This window comes from Tachypleus tridentatus, chromosome 7 (genome assembly GCF_004210375.1).
Source record: "Tachypleus tridentatus isolate NWPU-2018 chromosome 7, ASM421037v1, whole genome shotgun sequence".
Lineage (NCBI taxonomy): Eukaryota > Metazoa > Arthropoda > Merostomata > Xiphosura > Limulidae > Tachypleus > Tachypleus tridentatus.
In genome coordinates, this window is record NC_134831.1 from 71,281,095 (window position 1) to 71,305,658 (window position 24,564).

Here is a 24,564-nt window from a genome sequence, read left to right on the forward strand (position 1 = left end):
AGTTTCACCTGTTCCAGATGTAGCCCTCAGAAAAGATTCACTTTGGTACTACTAATTCACCAAAACTTATATTTGTGTCGCTACTGTGTCCTTTATTCCCAAAACCTCATTTTCCACTACCACAATATCCACCAGCAACACCGTATCTTCCATATTTCTCTTCCACCACATCTAATTGATCAATTCTAGCAGGTAAATAATAAAATATCGAAAGTTACATCTGACGCAAAGACGCTTATCTGTTTCATTACTTCTACAGTTGTAAAGTATTTATTTGTATGGTTTTAGTATTAATTCATGTTTGTTTCAAGAAAAAGCTAAATAAAATTTATTTCTTTATAATTCATATATTGAAATATCACATAAACAGTAGGCGGAAAATGCGTTGTCATCTTAAATCATATATATGAAGTAATATTATGGATAAAAAAGCGTTATCTATTCTTATTAGTAAAATACAGGAGATATATTACGAACCAAATATAATGATTATATTAATGGCAGATAAAATATTCGATTTTCTTTAGTTTTCAACATTTAGTAAATAATTTTATGTATTTTATATATTTAAATCCAACGAAAATAAACAGAAAAAAAATGAAATAAAGAAAGTTATGATATTCTACTTCTTTCATATTTAATATTTTTCTTTCAAAATAATTTATTTTATCCTTACAAACTTCAACTAAATATTCTTCTTTATTGTAAAATCTGGGTAAAAGAACGGTCTGAAAAATTTGTTTCACATATTTTCTATCATTTATCACTTTATTTTAATGAAAAATGCCAGTAGAGAAAAAATGAGCAATTTTTTTAAATTTAATTCCTGATTTACTTCTAAACATTGTTATTTTAATTAATTTAGATTTTTGAATTATATTACGTAATTCTGACCCAAGTTGTGCTGAAAAACCTTGAATAGGAAATACTGTCGTCAACATCAAACTGTAAGGCCAATCAGAGAATTATTTAGATCTCTCATCAACGAATCCTATTTTCAATTTCTTTTTCATTGATAAAAAAACTTACTAAATTCATATTTTTCTTTAATTATTGTTTTTTTTATATGAAAGTCAAATACTTCACAACTCCAGTTGCATGTTAAATTAATTTCTACTCGTAAACATAAATTTGATCATATTGTTGTCTGATCGTCTTTATTTCTTCACATAAGAATATTCCTTGGTTCATGTTTTTGAGTGATATGAAATTTGTTTTTCTAAATATATCAGCACAAAATCGTTCTCTTAGTAGGTCGTCAGTCAAGTGCAAGTTAATATTACCATACAAAAACATTTGATCCAATTCTTATGAGATAAAAAAGTCATGTTTTATTTTTGGTCTATCTATTCAGTTAGAACTCTGTATACGTAAGTCAAATCTTTACTTATATTGAAACTAAGCTAATTTCAAAATGTGGACAACAATTAAAATACGTCTCTGGTAAACTTTAATCGTAGTAATATACTTTAACTTATTTGTTATTTGTAATTAATTTTTATACCAGTTTACTAGTTGCTTATTTTCATAACCTCCATCTCTGTTAGCGGTTAGGTTATAAGGACCCAATATTCAAATAAAAGTAAGCGAACAGAGTGAACATAGCACTTTGTATTAAAATTGTCAGTGTTCGTGAAGTAACATCACATAGCAGTGATAGAATGAAGCGTCGGGTCGTTGTATAAAATTGGGATTATAGTTATCTCATTTGAATTAATGATGCATTCACAAAAATTGAAGCTAAAAGTTATTGAGGTTAAATTGCTAGTGAAAATTTGAAATGAAAAAGAAATTTGTATTCGACTTTTTGAAGTGCAAACTCTAGTGTTGTTGTCAAGTTTTATAGACAGCCGATAAAACGTGACCGTACATGCCGTAGTGTACTTGTTAATTCGGCGATGTTTCGAAATCGTTTTAATTCAATACACTTAATTACAGAAATAATTTTAATTAGTTAACTGACGTTTTTTTATAATGTTCTGGATGGCGATTCTAGTTAGAAAGATTTTTAGATCCATCATCGTTGAAAATAATACTTACGTTAAAAAATATAAACATAAAAAGTTGATCATTCTATCAACTAATCCATATTGTTCACTTCACTTCATTTGATGCAGGAAACTGTTTGTATAACTTATTATTAACTTGGGTGTTTTTCGTAATACAAAGGAGTGAGACTTACTTTATTTAAATATTAAAAACTTTGGTTTTATAAACTATTCAAGTAACAGGAAACGTGTTTAGAAATATAACAAAATATAAGTACGATCATTATTAAATACTAAAACATATAGTAGCCTTCTGATTCATCAACCAAGAAATGTTCGTAATAAAATAAATGATTAAGAACTAATAGTAATCAGCTGGTTACAGCCATCATTTTAATATTTCTTTGCAGCAAAATACATTATCATAAAAATTAACACTGGCTAAGATTATTAATTATTATTTCCAACTGATCTTTTTTACATTATAAGTTACACTGACCAACTCAATGATGAGTAATGACGTTTACATTAATCAGAATGTTATTTTTTATTAGCTGTTGTTCAATATTTTCTTTATCTGTAAAAATATTTATTTACATTATAAGAAGGAAGGTGCTGTAAAAAGACTGACTATTCTTCTTGTTGTGATAACAGCCACTTACCCAGAACGCTCTAATTTGAACATAATAGAAGTGGTTTTTAACAAAAATATCTCTTTTTACTGTCAACGTTTCTCTCACTCGCAAGAGTGAAAACGCACTGTATACAACCAACCCCAGTAAAAATGGATAAGAAAAGAAGAATCGTGGTAGTGAAAAGTTTCTCTTTTGTTGTTTCTATTTCTTACATACAGAAGACAACTACATATTTCCAAAACGAGCATAAAATTTGTTAGTTTCTATATCTCTCTGAGGAAATGATTTGAAAACTAAAACTTCCACATGTCTCCACAACGAGCATAAAATTGATTAGTTTCTACATATTTTTTTTAAATGCTCATATTTAATTTATCCCTTTACAAAATTCACGAAATTATCAGCTTCTTGATTTCGAAAGATTATCAACAATGATATCAAGTCTCAAAATGAAACGATATCAAAACTTTATTATAGTTATAATAGGTGGATCAATTGATGTCCCCCAGTGGCTTAGCAGTGTGTCTGCGGACTTACGCGCGTAGACCCAGGTTTCGATACCCGTGGTGGGCAGAGCACAGATAGCCTATTGTGTAGTTTTGTGCTTAATTCAAAACAACAACAACAACCACAACAACGATCTATTGATAATGTTAATGAAATTAAAATAGACATAATTACATAATAAATATTTGGTTGAGGTTTCAACTTCGTTGTGCAACTAAAATTATTATTAACTGGCCTCTAACTGAGAATAAGGCCCGTTAGTTCTTATCTTTTCATTATAACATAAATTAATAGTTACAAAATCAAATAACAAAGACATTTTTAATATTTAATTGTTAAAGAACAACCAATACTTCATTTTTAAGTTGTATATGGTTAGTTCATTATTTCATTTATTGAGGAAAGAGAAACAAAGATCAATGATTCAACATTACCTAATTATGTAATATTTTAAAAAATAAATATGTTAATTTTAAATAAAAGTGAAATTTTAATCAGAATTGTTATTTTTGATTCCCTTTTTTCTGTAATAAGAGAAGAGATTGTAACATTGAAGTTATCTTGAATTTACTTTTACAGAGCTGTCCACACAGCGTAGGAGATTGTTCTAAAGATTTCCATTTTCTAATTTACATTTCGGTATAGGGCTGTTGGCTGCATGTTTTAAGCACTGAGAAATTATATGTCTTTATGCATCTATATCTGATCCGTCCGGGGCGAAGTTTAGTACTTCAGTTGGTAATATGTGGTCTATGACTTTTTATAATTTAATTTATCTTTTACTTTAATTTTGTTTACGTGAAAGGTGAGATTGAAGAAACACAAGAATGGAAGGTGGTCTCTATCTATATCGTGACCAACAGAGAAGATTACGAAATTACGAATATATACGTGAGTGAGGACTAGCTGCCTTCCCTTCTTACACTGATAAATTAGGGACGGTTAGCACAGATAGCTCTCGAGTAGCTTTGTGCGAAATTACAAAAAAAACAAAAAACGAATATATATTTACCTTTACCAATGGAATAAAAAGTGAAATATAAACATTATAAAATATTTATGAAATAATATAATATGAATGGTTAATAGAAAATTTCATATATCTGAAAATACGTATTTATACCTATAATGAATGTGTTTTGAATGTCGATTTTTCTATGCTATGAGATAGCGTGGAAGAAAATCCGTTATTCAATAAGGTATTATTATAAGTGAATAAACTTTGTGGTTTCCACAACCAAAATTGACATTTATTTTTTAAAAACTCTATTCGGTATTAAACAAGTATCCGTAAGCCTCAAAACTTAAGTTACCGTTAAACCAATGGAGGTATATTTTTGGAGAAACTTAAATGTAGAATATACGAGCATAGAGTGATTGAAAGTGTACGTCGTAAAAGGTAGAGGGCTGATATTTTATTTCATGAATTAAGGGGGATTTTATGAGAAGTTTGATTTCGATGAATTTATAGATTGAAAATATAAGTTGAAATTTCCCCTGTTTTCTGTCATTTAACAGTAAGAAAATGTTAACTATGTCCAGGGATTTGACTTTCCTACTTCATTAACATGTTTAATGAAATACAAAGATTGTTTAACTTTTGTTTTCGGAGACTTAATTACGCTTTGCAAGAATGAAATTGGTATATACGTCACATTATTTCAACGAGGTTTTATAGCAATAAACGTCAAATCTAGATAGCATTAAAAGTAAACTTCCTTATTGTTATTCCAGTATTACTCCCGTGATTAATATTTTGGTTTTCAAAGAAATATCCATTATTATTAGACAAAACAGCCTTATCATGTAACTTTTCGCAACGCAGGAATATAGGTGTTGAAATATTTCAAGACTCTAAAAACAATTTCATAAATCTTTGAATTTAAATAAATTACATAAATTATTTACCAATTTATTAGTATATGAATTTCTATTTTATGGTATTAGCTTTATAACTGAAATAAAAGTGCTTACCTGATGCAGAGTAAAGGATAAAAACTAGACCGTGAAATCAAGAAGACAAATGTGTTCTTTCACTTGGTAGTCAACGTGACACAATTATTAAAATATAGACTTGATAGACAAGTCTTCACTCGCTTTGATAAATTTTTTAAAGAAAATGAGTATAAGTTAAACTAACTCTATTAATCTTAATAAATGAAAACGTAATATGTAGTTTTCTGCTGACAAATTCATAAAGTAGTATGAATCTTCTCTGTACTACTTAAACCTATCTAATACTAAATTACTCATGCTTGTTTGTTTGTTTAGAATTTTGCGCAAAGCTACATGGACTATCTGCGCTTGCCCTCCCTAATTTTCCAGTGTAAGACTAGAGGATAGACAGTCATCACCACCCACAGCCACACACCAACGAATAGTGGGCTAGACCATCACAATATAACGCCTCCACGGCTGAAAGAGGCAGCTTGTTTGGTGTGACGGTTTCTCGAACACTCGACCCCCAGAATAAGAGTCGAGTGCCTCAAACACCAGACTATGCTGGGCATCTGAATATGAATGTACATGCACTGATAGTCGGAAATTATCCTACGATTTTCACAATGTACCTAAGTTCATAATAAATTATTAAAGACGACAAGAATACATCTTTTTTATTTTTCTCTTTCATTATTCTCATTTATATAGCATTTTCTAATTTCTCTGTAGCTTTGAAGCATTCCTTTTCAATGACGTTTTATATGGATGTACGGTTTCAGAGTGACAACGAGATATTTCTGACGGTCTACCGTACTTAAATATTGTTTCCAATTACCAGATGATTTCCTCTTTCGTTTAAAGTATTGTTGCTGTCATGAAAGTTGTTTCATTTGATTTCAAGAATAGTGTTATTCAGTTGTTCGAGATGCAGCCCTGAGAGAAGAGTATTACTGATTCAAAAAACTTCTTTTCAGTCGGTACAATATTCTTCAATACAAAAACCTTGTTTTTCACTGCTACCATAAGCACCAGCACTACCGTATCCTGCATAATCCCTATCACCGTACTATCCTCTTTCACCTCCTCCGTATCTCCCGCCTCCATACCCATAACATGACTGCGCTATCAAGAGAAGTTAGAAGTAGAATTAATTTGTTTAACATCATCGTTTCTAACTAGAGAATGTATTGCAGATTTCCTAAGAAAAAAAACGGTACATATTGAAGCTGTGGATAAATAACATAACACGTTATTAGAAATTTTAACGTGACAAGGATTTAAAGCATTAAGAGAAATATAACATCAACTGAATTTGTTGATATTGATAAATTACTAATCAAGGATTTTAACATTAATTAAAATTTATTGTTTACATTATCACAGTAAGTATGAAACAAATTTTTTCTTATCTCAGACGTAAATAATGATATAGTGTTCCATCATGTAATTGTTCTATCTTTGATGAAAAAGTAAACAAAATAAAATTCATGAAGTGAATTCTGATATAAATTACATTTACCTACGCTGTAAGAAAATATCTTTTAAAAGAAAATAGGATTATTGTATAATAATAAAGTCATACCATAGTAATATACACTTTTAAACAGTCAATGAAATAATAACACATTAATTTTTTGTCCTCTCATCGAAATATCTCGAATGTTTCTCTCGAAATTCAGACCCTTAAACCACATAATCGATGCGATGTCTAACATTTTAAAAGTAGTTTGATGAAATATTAAACTATTATTTATACTTTTGTAACTCATTCAGAATTAACTACTGATATTTCTTCTTCTTTGCATCAGCGTATTTTAGACGTGACAGCGTTTTTATGCAATTTTTCAAATCAAACTCCAACTTCATTGTCAAAACACATATACAACAGATAGAACATGACCGCATATGACGTAACATATTCAAGGCAAAATTTAAGGAAGCCCTGAACTATTGTAAAAATCAGTGTTTTATTATCTCATTTCAATTTGAATTTTATTTATGCAGAATTAATGAAGTATTTGCAAAGGTATTAAGCTAAAAATGTCTTACGTCAAAATATTGTAGAAAATTAAAATAAAGTGAAATTCATACTTATTTTTAACTTCCCATTTTAAATATAATGTACTTTTGAGACGTAAAGATATTTTTTACAATAAGCATACAGTTCACAACAGGTTTCTGCCCACTAAGTATTCATTCTATCCTAAAGATTAAAGTAAGTGATACCATGGAACAAAATCACTTATTTTATAAGACATTATTATAAATTAATAAACTTAGTGATTTTCACAACCTATCTTCATACTTAATTTCCAAAGACTCTGTTTGATTTCAACAAATAAATGTCTTTTTTTACTCGTCTTTAATTGTTACTAAGCGCAAAGCAACATGTATTGCTATCTGTGATCTCGTCACAACTTGTATCGAAACACGAATAAGCTGTGTGTTTGTGTGTTTTTCTTATAGCAAAGCCACATCCGGCTATCTGCTCAGCCCACCGAGGGGAATCGAATCCCTGATTTTAGCGTTGTAAATCTGGAGACATACCGCTGTACAAGCGGGGGGCGCTCGAGAAAGCTCTAAAGTCACCTAAAACCACTGTGGTTTTCTATTGGGAAAGAATGAGTTAAAAAATAAAAGCATAGAATGATTGAAAGCATATGTCAAACAAAGTTGTTTCCAAAATTGGTGAAAGTTGGCTTTCGTATGAAACATGTTAAGGAGGAAATTTAAAAAGTCGATTTGATTGACTTTATTCACTTTAATAAATAATTTTAAAAAATCATTATAGTTTCAGAGCTTTATTAATAATATTAAATGAAACTGTCATGTTTGGTCTTCAGTTTACAAACTGAAGTCGTTTAGAACTACTCCATACTATATAAACCTATCTATACTAAATTAGTCATGAATTGTTTAGAAGCTCTTACAATTTTCTGCTATAATGAAGCATGTTCGTGACTCTCCATATAACCGTTCATCAGTATATTTTGACCAAATTATAAATACGATGGTACTATGTACAGTGATGAAATCTAACAAGATCTCAAAGCGAACTTCCCTAAATGCATTGTCATATTTCATGTATTGAGTCTTCAGGAACAAACCGAATATAAATATGGTACGTGCAACATCCATTTTTATCAATAGCACACAACTGCCATCAAAAGTACTTTCATCATAACAAGAACATGACTTTCTCTAAAACTGTGTTAGAATTTGAGTATATTTTTTTTTCATGTGATTTTAAATGTACTACTAAGAGACTTGAGTTATTGAAGAATTATTTTTCGTAAATCGTAAATAAAATAATTTATATTACAGTGTTGTATTTTTATCTGTAGCCAGTTAATATGAATGGTATAATTATTTTCAATGAAAAATTATCTAATAATGCCTCCAGCGTAAAGAATAGCTTAGAGAAATATTTTATATTAAATACAGTTGCTCAGAGAAGAATCTTGCTAAATTTACGACCAAGTGATGGGCTAGTCATGGCTTGGTAGTTAGGTGAAGCTCGACTTGTAGCCTCAGGGATCCGGGTTCGTATTTTCGTCATATTCACCTTTTAGGACATGGAAACGTCATGTGAAGACAATCCTAGTAGTCCAAGAGTTGGCGGTGGATAGTGGTGACCAGCTGTTTTTACTATAGTCGTACACTGTCAAATGAGGGAGAACTGTTGGAGATAACTCTCGTGTAGTCTCTCAAGTTTAACATAATAAGAAAGTTTTCTTCACCAATTCAATCTATATTCAATCTTTATTCTCTTAGAGTGGTTTCTCGTCTTCATATAAGAGATATGATGATATAAATATTTTAGCGTATTAGCTATCCGGGTTGGAGGACATTCTTTGTTGTAGCATATTAGTTACCAGACTGTGATGAGATCGATTGTAGTATGAAGTGAGTTGACAAATGAAATTATTTCAACTGTATTGCATGCGCTGACCAGAATAAATATAAAAAAAAAAAGATATTAAACTGGTTGTCGTTGATCCAACTCATATAAAAGTTTATACATTACTATAAATATTCCTTCTGTTTCTTGAAACAAAGAAGGAGATATAGTTCCAAAAATATAATACTTCAGTTATTGTAAATCACTGAATAATATTGCGTGTTTAATGTATAGGAAAGATAACACAATAATATCTCATTACAGAAACTTTAGTCTAATACGCATAAATTCATAAAAGTTCCTGTACTTTGAACTGACCAACTCGTTCTTTTCAACAGATATAGCTTAAACTTTTGTTATCTGAAGTGTACACGAGTCGTTTATTTGTACGTATACAAAATTAAAAACCAAAAATACTCTTATAAACGATTTTACAACAGTGCCTCAGAATAGCGATGACAACTATTTGTTGAAAGTCCATATAAAACGTTAAAATGTCACGTATGGATTGGGACAAATGCTTGCAATTGATAGTATACTGTTGTACAAAGAAAGAGTTTGAAAGGCAGTGTGAACCAATTTAATTTATGTTTATTCAAAGTAAGCCGTTCAATATTAATACAGAGTTATCAAATTGTTATTTCCACTATGTATTTCATTTGTGGTTTCTAGCAATCGTTTTCCCTTTAAAATTTGTTTGCTTTGTTTTTATGCACAGAGCGACACAGTGAGCTGTCTGTACTCTATCCACAACAATCATTCCGCTAGGTAACTGGTTGTATGTTATGTTCTGTTTAATGATAATAATATTGTTATATACTGAAGAGCTGAATTTTGTATGAAAAGGATTATTATTACAGTAATTCTGAAATGTTAGTGAGTTGACCATGTAGTCATGATAAGTTTTTATAGGGACGAGTGAGCTTTGTGATTTACTGATTGGAGTGTGAATCCACGTGTCCATGGTTTCCTTCTACCTCGATGAGAGTCTGTGTGTGTTATGAAAGTGACAATAAATCCGATTTTTCACTCATATACGAGAAGCCCAAGTGTTGGCTGTATTTAATGCAAGCCAGATAACAGGTTTGTATTTGTCAGTTTCAAAATTATCAACGGCTTTTTGTTGTTAGTCTTTTTATGAAGCTTTGAACAAACATTCTGTTTATTATCCCTTTTTCTTCATTCGTTCACTCTTCTTATATTGTGAAGCAAATTAAATTTAATCGCTCATTCTGCTTATACTATAAACTAAGTTACACGTTCGTGTGCTACTATGTTTCTGGTTAAGACTATCATACTTTTATATTCAAAGTTCAATTTAATCGACATTGTCCGCACATGTCAGTAAGCAAGCCCCTGTTATTTTATTTGCAATAACTCCCTTAATTTCGACATAAATAATATATTGAATAAGAACGCTATGAATGTAGACATTACAAAACTCAATTTTCGTTTAATAATAATTTATCTTTTGGTCTAGCAAGTACCATAAACCAGATTATGATAAGACGACTTTATGACGATTAGATTCTCCGAAGCTACAAACACAGTTCGTAAGACAAGTTTTTCTGACGTGTTCATAATTTTACTGTTTAGAAATTATGGTTTAAATAAAAAAAAAAAAATGCAGAAAAAAGATAATTTCAGATGAGTTTAACACACTTTTTCAGCTTTTTGTAGAAAAATTTGTATCTTAATTAAGATCGCATCAGAAATTAAAATAGCCTTAACAACATACTATGTGTGGTGACACAATTATATGATAGAGAGGGCCCGGCATGGCCAAGCGTGTTAAGGCGTGCGACTCGTAATCTGAGGGTCGCGGGTTAGCATCCCCGTCGCGCCAAGCATGCTTGCCCTCTCAGCCGTGGTGGCGTTATAATGTGACGGTCAATTCTACTATCCGTTAGTAAAAGAGTAGCCCAAGAGTTGGCGGTGGGTGGTGATGACTAGCTGCCTTTCCTCTATTCTCACACTGCTAAATTAGGGACGGCTAGCACAGATAGCTCTCGAGTAGCTTTGTGCGAAATTAAAAAAAAAAAAGATAGAGATTTCTCGTGCCTCGTTGAAATCCATATGAGATACAGGAACAACAAACGATCCATAAGAACTAAAATTTTATCTTTAAACACAACACAGTGAAAAGGATTTTTGTTTAAACCTTATGTTTTATACAGTAAAGAAAATATATGTATATAATTCTGATGAAGGATAAGATGTTAGTCATAAGAAAAGAAAGTCCATAATTAAACATTCAAATCATGTTTTTCCTGAAGTACCGAAACAAATAATTAATTGCTTCACACAACAAGAAGGTGTGTTATTAATTATACTTTCTACGATATTTGTTATTTATACACCTTTTTCTAATTTCTGTACAGTTTATAAACACTCAATTTCAATAACTTTGTGTATTTTTACATGGTTTTCATCATCGCGAATACTAGATACCTTTTAACGCCTCCAGTACTTAAACATTATTTTTGTTATTGTTTTGCTATTGCCATTATTCGAGTTGTTTGTAATTATTTTTAGCATATTACATCTCATTACTAATTTCTTTTCGAGTTGCTAAGGTATTTCTTTTTCATATCATTTAACGTTTGGGAATGTGAAATCTTTTCAACAAATTGAAAATTATAAAGTTAATGTTTTTGGTTTAATTTTAATTTAACATATATACTGGTATTTTGCCATGTGCCACTAAGAAAAACAAATAAAATAAAATAGCTGTTGCTAAATATCTTTAATTTATGTTTTTTCTCAGTAAATGATTACAATAATCAAAATGAAATTTAAAATATTCTGCAACTATCTAACGTGTATTGTTAGGCTATCAAATAATAAAGTTTCACTCATAAATATTTTCAGTTCACCAATAATATGATAAATTAATTCTCATGAAGGTAATTCTCATAAACTGTATACACATGAAATTAATTCAGTGATTTGAGTTTTTAAAGTTTAGATACACTAGGATACAAAATACGAACAGTAGAAGCAACTAAGTAATAACAATAAATATCAACCTCCTCCAAAACCTACAGAACCAAATCCTCCTTTTTATGAGCTACTGTATCTTACTCTCCTGCCACCTTAACCACGTTTATCATTCAATTCCTTTACACGACGGCGATGTCCTTTAATGCCACTGAGTATAGTATATATATCGTTTAAAAATTTATGCCCGACTCCATACCCCTTACGTGGCCCTGCTGCGGAGAAGAGATGTTGAACGTTAGAAGTGTAGTCAATTTCTCCAGGATATTCGCTTCTGACTAGAGTAAATATCGCCAAAATTATTGCAACACATTGCAGCTTTCTCTATATAAAAACGATATATATTGAAGCCAAGGATAAATAAGATAATACGTTAATAGAAGTTTTGAAAAAGAAGGATTTACAGCATATAGAGAAATATAACAGCGACAGAACTTTTCCAGTATTGACAAATAGGATTTTAAATATTGAATGTTAAAAGTTATTGTTTATAATGATCACTGTAAATATGAAACAAAACACTTCTTAGCTTTGTGGTAACGATACAGATAATAGCAGTTTAAATACAGTATTTGCACGCTTACCATTTTCGGTGTAAAGAATTTCATTACCGAATTGTTCACTCCAGGCTCGGTTCAGTCTCTACCAACTGCAAATGATAAGAGTTTAAAGCGAGAGAGTTTGTAGAACAGCAACTTCAATGATGAGAAACACAAAATTATATAGTTGAAGTCTGCAGTGTCATCGGAAAACCTGACACAGAACGATACGTGACTGGTCCACTTTTGTCACAAAACGAAATATAACAATGGAAATATCTCTGCCAATAGGATGAGAATAAGCTGCAGTGGTCTGATGATACGAAAATGTAAGCTTTTGTGCAATGAAATAATTACAGTTCATATTGAATATCATCAAACACGAATATACTAGGATCAACAGGTGGGCAAGATCTGATTAACAGTATTACATTATGCACTCAGTAATGATAATACTTTGAGTCATATGACTAACAGATTATCTCATACCAAAATATTGATACAGTTTTCCATCATTTAATTGTTTTACCTCAGATAAAAACAAACAAACAAAACAGTGGAGTCTGATATTGATTACATTTATCAACGCAGTAGGAACTTTTCTTAAAAAAGAAAATATTAGTCTTGTATAATTACGAAGTCATATCATAGTAATCTCAAATTTTAAATAGAATCAATGTTATAATAATACATTAATTTTTGTCCTACCTACCATCAAAATATCTGGAATATTTTCCGTCGAAATTGAGACATTAACGTTACAAAATTGAGAAGATCTCTAACATTTTAAAAGTTGTTTGTGAAATGCAGCAACTAATATTAAGAATTTTGTAATTTATTTAGAATTAACTTCTACTGTTTCGTATTCTTTGCATCATTAAATTAATGATATAATATCCTTATGATGCAACTTTTCACAACTATTTAAACGGTGAATCTTCAGGTAGATGAAGGTTATAAAAGTATCAAAAGGTAAGAATTGGTTGATTCCTTAAAAATACACTGAATTATGAGGTATGTTAGAATAAAATAGGGCCATTACTAATGTGTCTATTGGATATAAATAAGTGTAGTTTATAATACTAATTAGGAAGTATGATTAGTTAATTATTTCGACTGCTTAAGAATTAACTCTAAAGTTAATAAATTCTATTTAGAGGGATTATTTACCTGATGGCGAGAATTCTCAATGTTTTTGGGCTAGAATAGTGAACTCATACAACTACAGAACAATAAGATTTCTCATGAAAACAACTGATGTATATTCTAGAATACAATACAGATATTACAGACCATATACTGGGTTCATCTTTCATATTGTAGAGTGTGGCGTGATTATTGCTTCTAGTTTCCAGGCATCTGATGGAATTTCGACAATGAAACTCATAGTATAATTGGTAATTAACTAAGTTAAAAACAACCACATGCTGAACTTACGAATGTGGCTTGTCTGATATGTATATATGTAAAAAAGTCGAAATTTTAATGAATTCATTTATTTATATTCTATGCGAACACAATGTTATGAAGAATTTAATGATTTTTAACATATTTCTGTTCAATGGTTTTCTGAATATGGAATAACTAACGGTACTGTTATTTTTGAAATCATACAGTGTTTAATTGGAGGTTTGGAAAAACTATATATTTACTGTTCCATCAGTTGTGAATTCAACTTTATTTGCAAGTCAGTAAGTATTAAATATGTATTGTTTGATATAATATCATTTTTATCATTCAACTATCTGTTATTTCTCTCCAGTGTAAATTTGGGACAGCTCGTGCAGATCGCCTTCGTGTAGCATTTCGAGAACTTTCAAACAAACCAAACGAGAAGGTGTTTTTATTGTGAAAATATTTTTAAATAGCTATCTTGAACGCTATGGTGGTATATATAGTCACAAAGTTAAGATTAAATATTTTAATCAAAATTGAAGAAATATTCATGCAAGCCAATTTGAAAGGGTGTATGTTTAACTTAATGGCAAGACGTATCATTCTTTTTGGGCTACAGCAAAGAAGTCACAATGCTGCAGACCAATAATTTAAATGAATACATCTGGTGTTCGTTGTAGGATAAAGTACAGGGATTACGGACCATGTAATTGGATTGTTTATTCTTGTTGTTGAGACTAGCGTTGTTATTACCTCAAGTTTGCATCAATCTGTTGGAACTTCCAAAATAACACATATAGCGTTATGGGTAATTACCTCGATTAGAAACAAGGACACGCCGTCCTTACGATTGTTTGTTTTGAATTTTTGCGCAAACTACACAAGGGCTATCTGTACTAGCCGTTCCTAATTCAGCATTGCAAGACTAGAGGGAAGGCATCTAGTCATCACCACCCTCCAGCGTAATTTTTTTACTTTTTTTAATAAATTAAAATTTCCTCATTCACAAATTATTTTTGTTATTTATATACGTTTCTTTGATCTAATCTTTAATCATCTCAAATACTGAGATATCACATTTCAATTACATTGTTTTCTTTATTAACAACAAGTAATTAATTAATAGCTAGAGAGCCATTTTATCTTTCATAATAATTTTATTCTCCGAGTATATACTGAAATACTTATAATTGCAGATTAATTAAAAGTGAACAAACTAAGAAATTGGAACTTGTTTAGTAAAGGCAGTTATAAAGACTTTCATATCTATATATCTAAATATAAGAAAAATTTGATAATTGCTAAAAATAAACACTATTAACAAAAACCTTGATGTTAGAAAACATTGCAAGTTCTTTATAAAACCATTTAGCCAGTGAAAGGTTCCTGCACTTATGGATATGGTGACGTTGTAAGATGATGGTAATTCTATTATTCATTTAAATATATTTTTCTTGCAAGGGACAAATTTTAATGACTTGTCGTCTTGCTGATCAGCAGTTCCATGCTACCTGCGGCTATGTATAAGACCCTGCCGTTCAGATGATTTTTTTATAATACCAAATTCGAATTTGAAAGTCCAAGTCAAGTATGTATATTTATTTTATAGTTTGAGTTGTTTTTCCTGGTCTACAAGTGATCAGCTCTATAAATTCTGCTGATAGAGTAGTCGTTTGATGTATGAATGTTCGTAGTTTAAAAAAGCGATAAAATAGCATTTTGATTAAAAACATAAAACCTCCATGTAAATAAAGTACTCGTTTATTGGATTTTATCTTTAGATAAACTTATTAGAAGGCTATTTTCTCCAGCGTACCATAATTTACCAGTGAAATACTGGAGGGATGAAAACTAGTAATCAGAACCCATCGCAAACTCTTGGGCTACTTTTAATACAGTTACAGATCATTTTTAAAAATAACATACAAATATTTAATTGAATACCTAATCTACAGTAAAGAAAGGACTAATATAATACAAAACGATGATTCCAAAAAGTTCTTCATTACTAGTATGTTAGATATTTCAATCTTTCTGGTTTATCAGTACAAGTTGCAAAATAAATTGACAGAGTCACCTGTAGTTGAATATTTCGAGAAGATAGATAATGACAGACTGAAAGTAACACCCGGCACAAAAAGCTCAACTATTTTTACTTGTACAGTTGGAAAGTGTTAGATTGTATTGGTTATGGAATTAATATGTGTTTGTTTGAAGTAACTTCAAGGCAAAAAAATCTGTTGTCATCTATTATCATTTTAAAAATAATGAGAAATATTACGAACCAGAAAAATTTTTAAATGATGTTTAAATCTATAAGAATTTAAAATATTTAATTTCCTATGGTTTCAACATATAGCCAATAATAAATTTATTTTTCTGTGTTAGAAACCAATAAAAATAAGAGGAACACATATGAAATAAATAAAATATTTCTTTTTCTTTGTTCTTATTCATTTTTTAACAATAGTTTATTTTCTACTTACAAACTTCATTGAATTACTTCTTGTTATATTAGTATCGTTGTAAAAAGAGCAATATGAAAATATATTTTACATATTTGTCATTATTATTATTTTTCTTGATAAATGAATATTTGTCTATGCTTGACGAATATATATTTTTATATATGAAGTCTGATTCCGTTTTTAGCTATTTGATTAATATTATGATACGTTAACACAAGCAGTGGTAATAAACCGTAAAGTGATAAAATTACATATATCACCAGAGAGTTCGGCCGTTTAAAGAATACATTAGTTTTCTTCACCATGAATTCTTTTTTCTTTTTTACGTCTGGTGAGAAAAAAATAAATAAAACGCATATTTTTGTTTATGAAATTATTCTATTGTATTAGGAGATAGAATACGTCATATTTTTATTGGACTTAAAATTTAATTTTTCTTCAAATATCAAATTTGATTATGATTTTCTTTGGTCGTGTTTTGTTCGTGAAAAGCGAAATAAAGACCCAATATTGAAATGCAAGCAAGAGGACAGAGTGAAAATAGCTCATTGTGTGGAATTGTCAGAGTTCGTGAAGTAACATCAATTAGCAACGACAGAAAGAAACCTTGAGTCGTTGTGGAAAATTGTGTTTTTAATTATCTTATTTGAATTTATTAATGGAAAATTAACAATGTATTCACAATGAAATGAAGCTAAAAGTACATTAAGTCAAATTCTTCAACAAATTTCAAATAAAAAGAAATTTATACTCGACTTTTTGCAATGCAAACTCTAGTGTTTTTCAAGTCTCACAGACGGCCGATAGAACGTGACCGTTCATGTCCTAGTGTACTTAAAAATTCGGCGAGGTTTTGAAATCGTTTTAACTCAATACACTAAAGTTCAGAACTAATTTTACTTAGCTCACTGACGTTTTTCATATTGTTCTGGATGATGATATTAGTAGGTATGGTTTTTAGGTCCACCATCTTTGAAAAAACGACAAACACCAAAAACATGATCATTATACTATCATTTGAAGCAGCCTTATCGGGTTGTTCGCTTCATTTCATTTGGTGGTAGAAATTTGTTTTTATAACTTAATATTAACTTAGGTATTTTTTCATAACAAAACGAAATTATACTCGTTTTTGCTTATTTATTTAAATTTTAATAGCTTTGGTTTTATAGATTGTTAGAGTAACAGGTTACGTGTTTAGAAATATAACAAAATTTAAATATGAAGATTAACTAAAGAAATCTGGTAACATTCTGACATCATCAAACGAGAAATGTCCGTAAGAAAAGGAACGATAAAGAACTAACAGTTATCAGCTGGTTACAGACATCATTTTAATATATCTTTCCAGCGAAATACGTAATTATAGAAATTAATGTCTCAGATTATTTATTATTATATTAAACTGATCTTTTCTACTTTATAAGATACTCTGAAAACACAATGATGAGAACTAACATTTATGTTAATCAGAATGTTATTTTATTATTAGCTGTTGTTCAACATTTTCTTCATCTGAAAACTATTTATTTACATCATAAGAAGGAAAGTAGTTGTACTGTAAAAAGCTTGAATATCCTTCTTGTTATGATAACCACTGCCTGCCCAGAACACTCCAGTTTAAAGATAATAGAAGTGGTGTTTAAGAAAAAAAATGTTTCTATATCAACATTTCGTCCACACATGATAGTGAAAACGCACACTACAGAACCGCGAGTATATTCATCTGTATATTAGACCCTACCGAATCAGCAATGGATAAGAGGTACGTTTTCACAACCTGTAAATTGTAGCTGTGTCGAAAATAAAAATCAGGAAGCATTATTACAACTACGTCACCTATTGAAGAGTGTCTCTTTTGTTGTTGCTATTCTTTATACGCAGAAGTATATGCTATTTCTGAGTAGAAAATACCAACAACCAAATTCCATTTAGCAAATATTTTTTCAGTAAGTATATATATTTATTATTTTTTAATGTTTAAAATCGGCCTACTAACATCCGCTTACAATGGTTAAATTTAATTCTATTGCTAGAGTTCTCGACTAGTGTGTGAGTTTTGGTAGTTTAAAAGCTAAGACTACTTCATATCTCAAAAACGAGCGTAAATTTTATTAATTTATATATCTCTTGAGGAAATGGTTTAAAAACTGAAACTTCCGCATGTCTCCTAAACAAGCAGGCCCGGCATAGCCAAGTGTGTTAAGGCGTTCGATTCGTAATCTGAGGGTCGCGAGTTCGAATCCCCGTCGCACCAAACATGCTCGCCCTCTCAGCCGTAGGGGCGTTATAATGTGACGGTTAATCCCACTGTTCGTTGGTAAAAGAGTAGCCCAAAGATTGGCGGTGGGTGATGATGTCAAGCTGCCTTCCCTCTTGTCTTACACTGCAAAATTATGGGCGGCTGTTGCAGATAGCCTTCGAGTAGCTTTGCGTGAAATACAAAAAGCAAAACGAGCATTAATTTTATTTGTTTTTATGTCTCTTTTAAAAAATGGTTTAAAAACTAAGACTTCCACATATATCCATAACGAGCATAAAATTAATTACTTTCTATATCTTTTTCAGGAAATGTTCCCATTTACTTTATCCTTTTACAAAATTCAAGAAATTATCAACTTCTTGAATTCTGATATCATTATGGACGATCCTATCAGGTCTCAAAATACAATGATATGAAAAATTGATTACATGAAACACAACACATGGATCTATTGATAATATTAATAAAATTAAAATAGACATAATTACATAGTGAAGATTTGTTTGAGGTTTCAATTTAGTTGTGTAACACATATAAATACTAAATGCTGAGAATAAGGCCTGTTTGCGCTTTTCCGTTTCATTATATCATAAATGAATAGTTAAAAAATCAAATAAGAAAGATATTTTTCCATATTTAATTTTTAAAGAACAACCAATACCTCATTTTTAAGTTGTATATGGTGAGTTCTTCATTTCATGTATTGAAGAAAGAGAAACAAAGACCATTACTTCAACATTAACTAATTATGTCATATTTTAAATTATAAATATGCAAATTTTTAATAAAAGAGAAATTTTAATCACTTTTACTATTTCTAAGTTCCCTTTTTCTCTTATAAGTGAACACACTTCAACATTGGACTTATCTTAAATTCACTTTTACAGAGCTGTACATACTGCATAGCAGTTTGTTCTAAAGACTTTTCTAATTTAGAATTATTGTTTCTTTACGTTGGACTTTATTGTTAACCATTGTAGAAATAACACGAATAGCACATTATATAGCTTCAAATAATCTTGTCTTAATTTTCTAGTATTTTGTGGTAAACTTTCAAAGAACAGTTCATAACGTCCCTACTTTTAAAGTGCTGAATATAGAAAAGACAAAGGACTGAAGGAAGAGCAGAGCAACCAATATAAACTACAACACAAGTCTTCAATTGACAGAATACACAAAGCTGTGTTTCTGCGGAACACGCTTTTCATGTACCAGCTTAAAATTTACCTATTTTTTTATTTATTTGAAACTGCCATCTTCACACATATGTTTTTTATAAGCACCATAGATACTAGGGGAAAAAAAAGTGTCTTTCTTATCTTCCAGTATCTGATGCTGTCGTTTATTCTCTTCAATATAACGTTTGTTACACTTTGAGCCAATAACATACAATTTGCAGCTTTATCCTCGGTTCATGTTCGCTTGCTACTCTCGAGTTGAATTCTGAATTTAGCCTCCTATCTATTATACGTGATTTTGGGTTATTGTTCCGAACTATCGAGCTCGCCAGGTTGCAAAACTCTAAACCCGTAATTAGGCTCTATCAACGTCACATCTCATTTTTGGTGCTCCAGCTCTATAAGCCAAAACAATGGACAGAAACAGAGACATGCGAATACTCGGGGTCTTTCCTTTATCAAAGCGTAGATTCCCTTCACGGATCGTATAAGTACAAAGAACCAGGACCGGGAGACCATCATGACCATGTGGTGTGGGCGCTGTACTCGCAATCTGCGTGTCGCTGTTACTAATTCACTTTCCACGAAATATGCTCGTCCTGTCAGCTGTGGGGGCGTGACTACGTCACGATCAGTTCTACTATTCATTGGTAAAAAAGTAAAACAAGAGTTGGCGTTGATTTGTTTATTGCACTGCACAATAATTTATTTTGAAATGTTTTGCTTTCTGAAAACTTTTTGCTGATTGTGACAGGTACCTGGTGGGTATGCACAAATATAGTTTTGATTTTGCTTCATCACGTAGAAACTCTAAGAAATAGACACTTAACTGTTTACCGGCAACAACGTAGTTAATTGCGTTTATGTTTCTAATACGCAATTAAGTTCAACATAATTAAAAGTGTTTTTCTCCTGATTTTCGTTTGTATTCAATGTCTGGTGAATCACGTTGCAGTGTCCAAAGTAGTCAGCAAGCATTGACGTATTCCAGTTGCCCTGGTATCGTTTTTCCATTGTAGCAATGTCCTGGTGAAATTGAAGATTTTGATGAAACGGTACGTGTTGGGAAAATTTGTGATTTTCGTGATCAGCAGCCAAAAATCTATAAGGAACACCAACAGTAGTCAAGAAGCAAAAACTTTGTCATGCAGTGCTACTAAATGCCTTCCCTCTATTCTCACATTCCTAAATTAAGGTAGCCAGCCTGTGCAGGCGTTGTGTAACTGTGCTCAAAATTCAGAAATAACCGATGGCTTAAGGCTATAATATTTGGTAGAACTTAAATTGGAAGCCGTATCTGTGAGATCGTTAGAAAAGCACCCTAACCATTCGCCATGTGGAAAATGTAATAGGCCATTACTAAATATGACATACAAATATTTAATTGAATGCCTAGTATACAGTATATGAAGAACGAATATAACACATAACCACCACTAATATATTCGACTTTTCTATCTTTCTTTCTCCTTTATCAGTGTGTGTGTGCTTTATTTTTATATAGCAAAGCCACATCGGGCTATATGCTTAGTCCACCGAGGAGAATCGAACCCATGATTTTAGTGTTGAAAATCCTCCTTTACCAGAACAACTATAGTAAACAGATAGTGAAATTCAAATCTGATTCAAAAATATCCATCTATTTCGTTGCTTGTACAGCTGAAAAAATATTTCTTAAGATTTATTAGAGCAATAGGGTGGGTTTGTTCCAAAAAATAGCAAAATAAAATATATTCATTTAAATGTCGTAATTGAAATCTTACATCAACAGAATGATAGACGGAAAATGCGTCGCTATAATTGTAAGTCAAATCTTTACTTGGACTGAAACTAAGCTAATTTCAAATGGTAAATATCAATTATCAATATGCCTTCGGTAAACTTTCAACATAGTAATATACTTTAACTTATTTGTAATTTGTAATTAATTATTAAACCAGTTTACAAGTGGCTTATTTTTTAACCCCCATCGGAGTTAGCGATGAGGTTATAAGGGCCCAATATTCAATTTGCAATCATGCGAACAGTGTGGAAATAACTCATTGTCTAGAATTGACTGTCTTCATGACGAAACGGCCTAGCATGCCCAAGTTGGTTAAGGTGTACTACTCGTGTACCGAGGGTCGTTGGGTCGAATCCCCGTCACACCAATTATGCTCGACCTTTGAGAAGTGGGAGCGTTTATTGTGACGATAAATCCCACTATTCATTTGTAAAAAAATTGACCAAGAGTTGGCGGTATGTGGTGATAAGTAACTTCTCTTTCTCCAGTCTTTCACTGCTAAATTAGAGATGGCTAGTGCAGATAGACCTCTTGTAGCTTTGCGCGAAATTTAAAAACAAACATGACGAAACATCACCTAGCAGCGAAGAGGTCAAAGAAAACCTGATCCTCCAGGGTACGAACATATCATACCCAAACACCGAGAGAGAGCAAACCTCGCAGCGATACAATGAAACATTGGGCCGTTGTATAGATTAATGTTTTTAGCTATATCATTTCAATATTGATTTAGAATTAACAATTAATTCACAAAAGAATTATGGTAAGAGTCCCTTTGTCCAAATTGTTACAAAAATTTGAATAATTAGAAATGTATATGTATTTTAAACCTCTTCTCTATTTTAAACATAATGAATTTTTCAAACAAAATATTATTTTTTTTAAATCCACATTAAAATATGAAGTTTATATTATTTGAAATTAAGCACAAAATTACAAATAGGATTGTAACAACCACAGGTATCTAAAACTGGTTTCTGATCGTTTTAAGTTTGAAAATATTCAGTTGTATCACTTAAATGTGTGGGTGTGTTATTATATGTACCTTTTCCAAAGGCTAAAGATATATAATGTAAACACTCTAAGATGATGATGAAAGAATATAATATTAACGAATTAAAAGAAGATTTAATGTGTTTGAAAATAAACATTCCTTCCTGCATTAACTGTGTTTTGAAAGTCATTTATTCCATCCTAAAGGTTAAGGTATGCGATAGCATTAGAAAAATCAGTTATCCATTAAGATATTTTGATAAATGAATAAAATTTTGTGGTTTTCACAACTTAATATGACATTTTTTATTTTCTTTTTTTGTTGCTAAGCACAAACCAAGACAGACTGCTTTCTGTGATCTGGTTACTGCTTGTTTCAAAACCATAGTTTTATACTCATAAGCATCAAAACTTAAATTATCGTTAAACTATTGGAGTTAAATTTTTGGTAAAGATTGCGCAGAGAAAATAGAAGAAAATTGAAAGTGTAGTATGTAGAAAGTTTAATAAAATTGGAGAATGCTGGGTTTGTTATGTAACGTATGAAGTGTGGATTTTATTAAAAAATCAATTTAATTTGAGGAAATTGAAAGATATAAAATATAAATTGTAATTTTTCTTTTATTCTATCTTTTAAAAACATTAAAATATCTACTAAGTCCAAGAGTTTGTCTTTCCTACTTTATTGATATGTTTAATGTAAAGAAGAGACTTAATTGCGCTTTGCAAGAATAAAGATGGTATACATTTAAGATTATTTCAACGAGGTTTCATAATATTAAATGTCAAACTTAGACACCATTAAAAGTAACTTTTATATTGTTATTTAAGCACTATATATTGTTCTTAATGTTTTGGTTTTCAAAGGAATATCCTTTATTGTTACATAGAAAATGCAGATATTTAATACATCTTTTGACATATTTCCGAAATTTGAGAACAGTTTATCAAATCTTAGAAATAAAATAAATTACATAAGTTAGTTCCCAAATTATTATTATTTGAATTTCCCTTTCAGGGTATTAGCTTTATAAGTGAAATAAAAGTAGCTACCTAATGCGGAGAAAGAAGTACTTAGTAGACCATAAATTTAAGAAACTGAATGTTTTCTTCGACTTTGTAGTAAACAATTTACATTTGATTTAACAACTAATTAAGAGAAAATAAATGTATCTTCATCGAACTTTCTTAAACATATCAAATGAAAATAATCATATGTGGGCTTCTTTTCACGAACTAATGAAGTGTGTGTTTTATTAGGGCAAAGCCACATGGAGTTACCTGCTGAGCTCACCGATGGGAATCGAACCGCTGATCTTAGCGTTGTAAATCCGCACACATACCGCTGTACTTGCATGGGTTGGCTAATAAAGTATTTTTGGAATTATTCTATATTACTTAAACTTAATGCAAGATTACTCATGAAATATTTAGAGGTTCTTAAAATTTTCTATTATAATGAAGCAATGGCGTGAACGTCTATATTATTGTCAATCTGTAAATGTGAACAAAATAATAAATACGATGGTAATACGTACTGTTCTGATATTCAAAAGTATTTAAAAGGCAGATGTTGTGATTGAGTCTTATTAAATGTTGCGTTGTGTCTTGAGTGATATCAAAAACAAACTTACATAAAAGCATTTTTACATTTTATGTTTACTCAAGATTTAGAAATAAACCGAAAACAAATGTTATACGTGTAACATCCATTTCTTTAATAAAAGAACACAGTTTTTAATAGGAACATGACTGTCTCCATGACTGTATGTCAGAATTTGATTATATTTTTTCTTTATGTAATTTTACATGTAGTGCTAAAAAATTCGAGTACTCAAAAATTATTTTTTGAATGACTAAAACCATTTTTTAATGTATCAAATTATGAGAGCTTGCGTGTCTGAAATTTATGAAAAATTTGAGCTCTTCAAATCGAATCAAAGTTTTACCGTGATTTAAAATTACTTATAACT

At 30.5% G+C, this 24,564-nt stretch overlaps 2 long non-coding RNA genes across 4 annotated transcripts; one reads left to right on the forward strand and one right to left on the reverse strand.

Moving 5' to 3' along the window:
• Positions 1–5,872: 5,872 nt before the first annotated feature.
• LOC143258024 (uncharacterized) lies at positions 5,873–12,685 on the reverse strand. Of its 3 annotated transcripts, none has more exons than XR_013032095.1 (2): positions 12,557–12,685; positions 5,873–6,193 (listed from the first exon to the last, which is right to left on the reverse strand). It is a non-coding gene; the product is annotated as an uncharacterized LOC143258024 (long non-coding RNA). The 3 variants fall into 3 exon arrangements; XR_013032097.1 differs by lacking the exon at positions 5,873–6,193 and adding an exon at positions 11,708–12,250; XR_013032096.1 differs by lacking the exon at positions 5,873–6,193 and adding an exon at positions 11,708–12,296.
• A 2,151-nt stretch (positions 12,686–14,836) lies between these two features.
• On the forward strand, positions 14,837–23,951 carry LOC143258025 (uncharacterized). Its single transcript, XR_013032098.1, has 3 exons — positions 14,837–14,868; positions 15,368–15,494; positions 23,852–23,951. It is a non-coding gene; the product is annotated as an uncharacterized LOC143258025 (long non-coding RNA).
• The last annotated feature ends 613 nt before the right edge of the window (positions 23,952–24,564 follow it).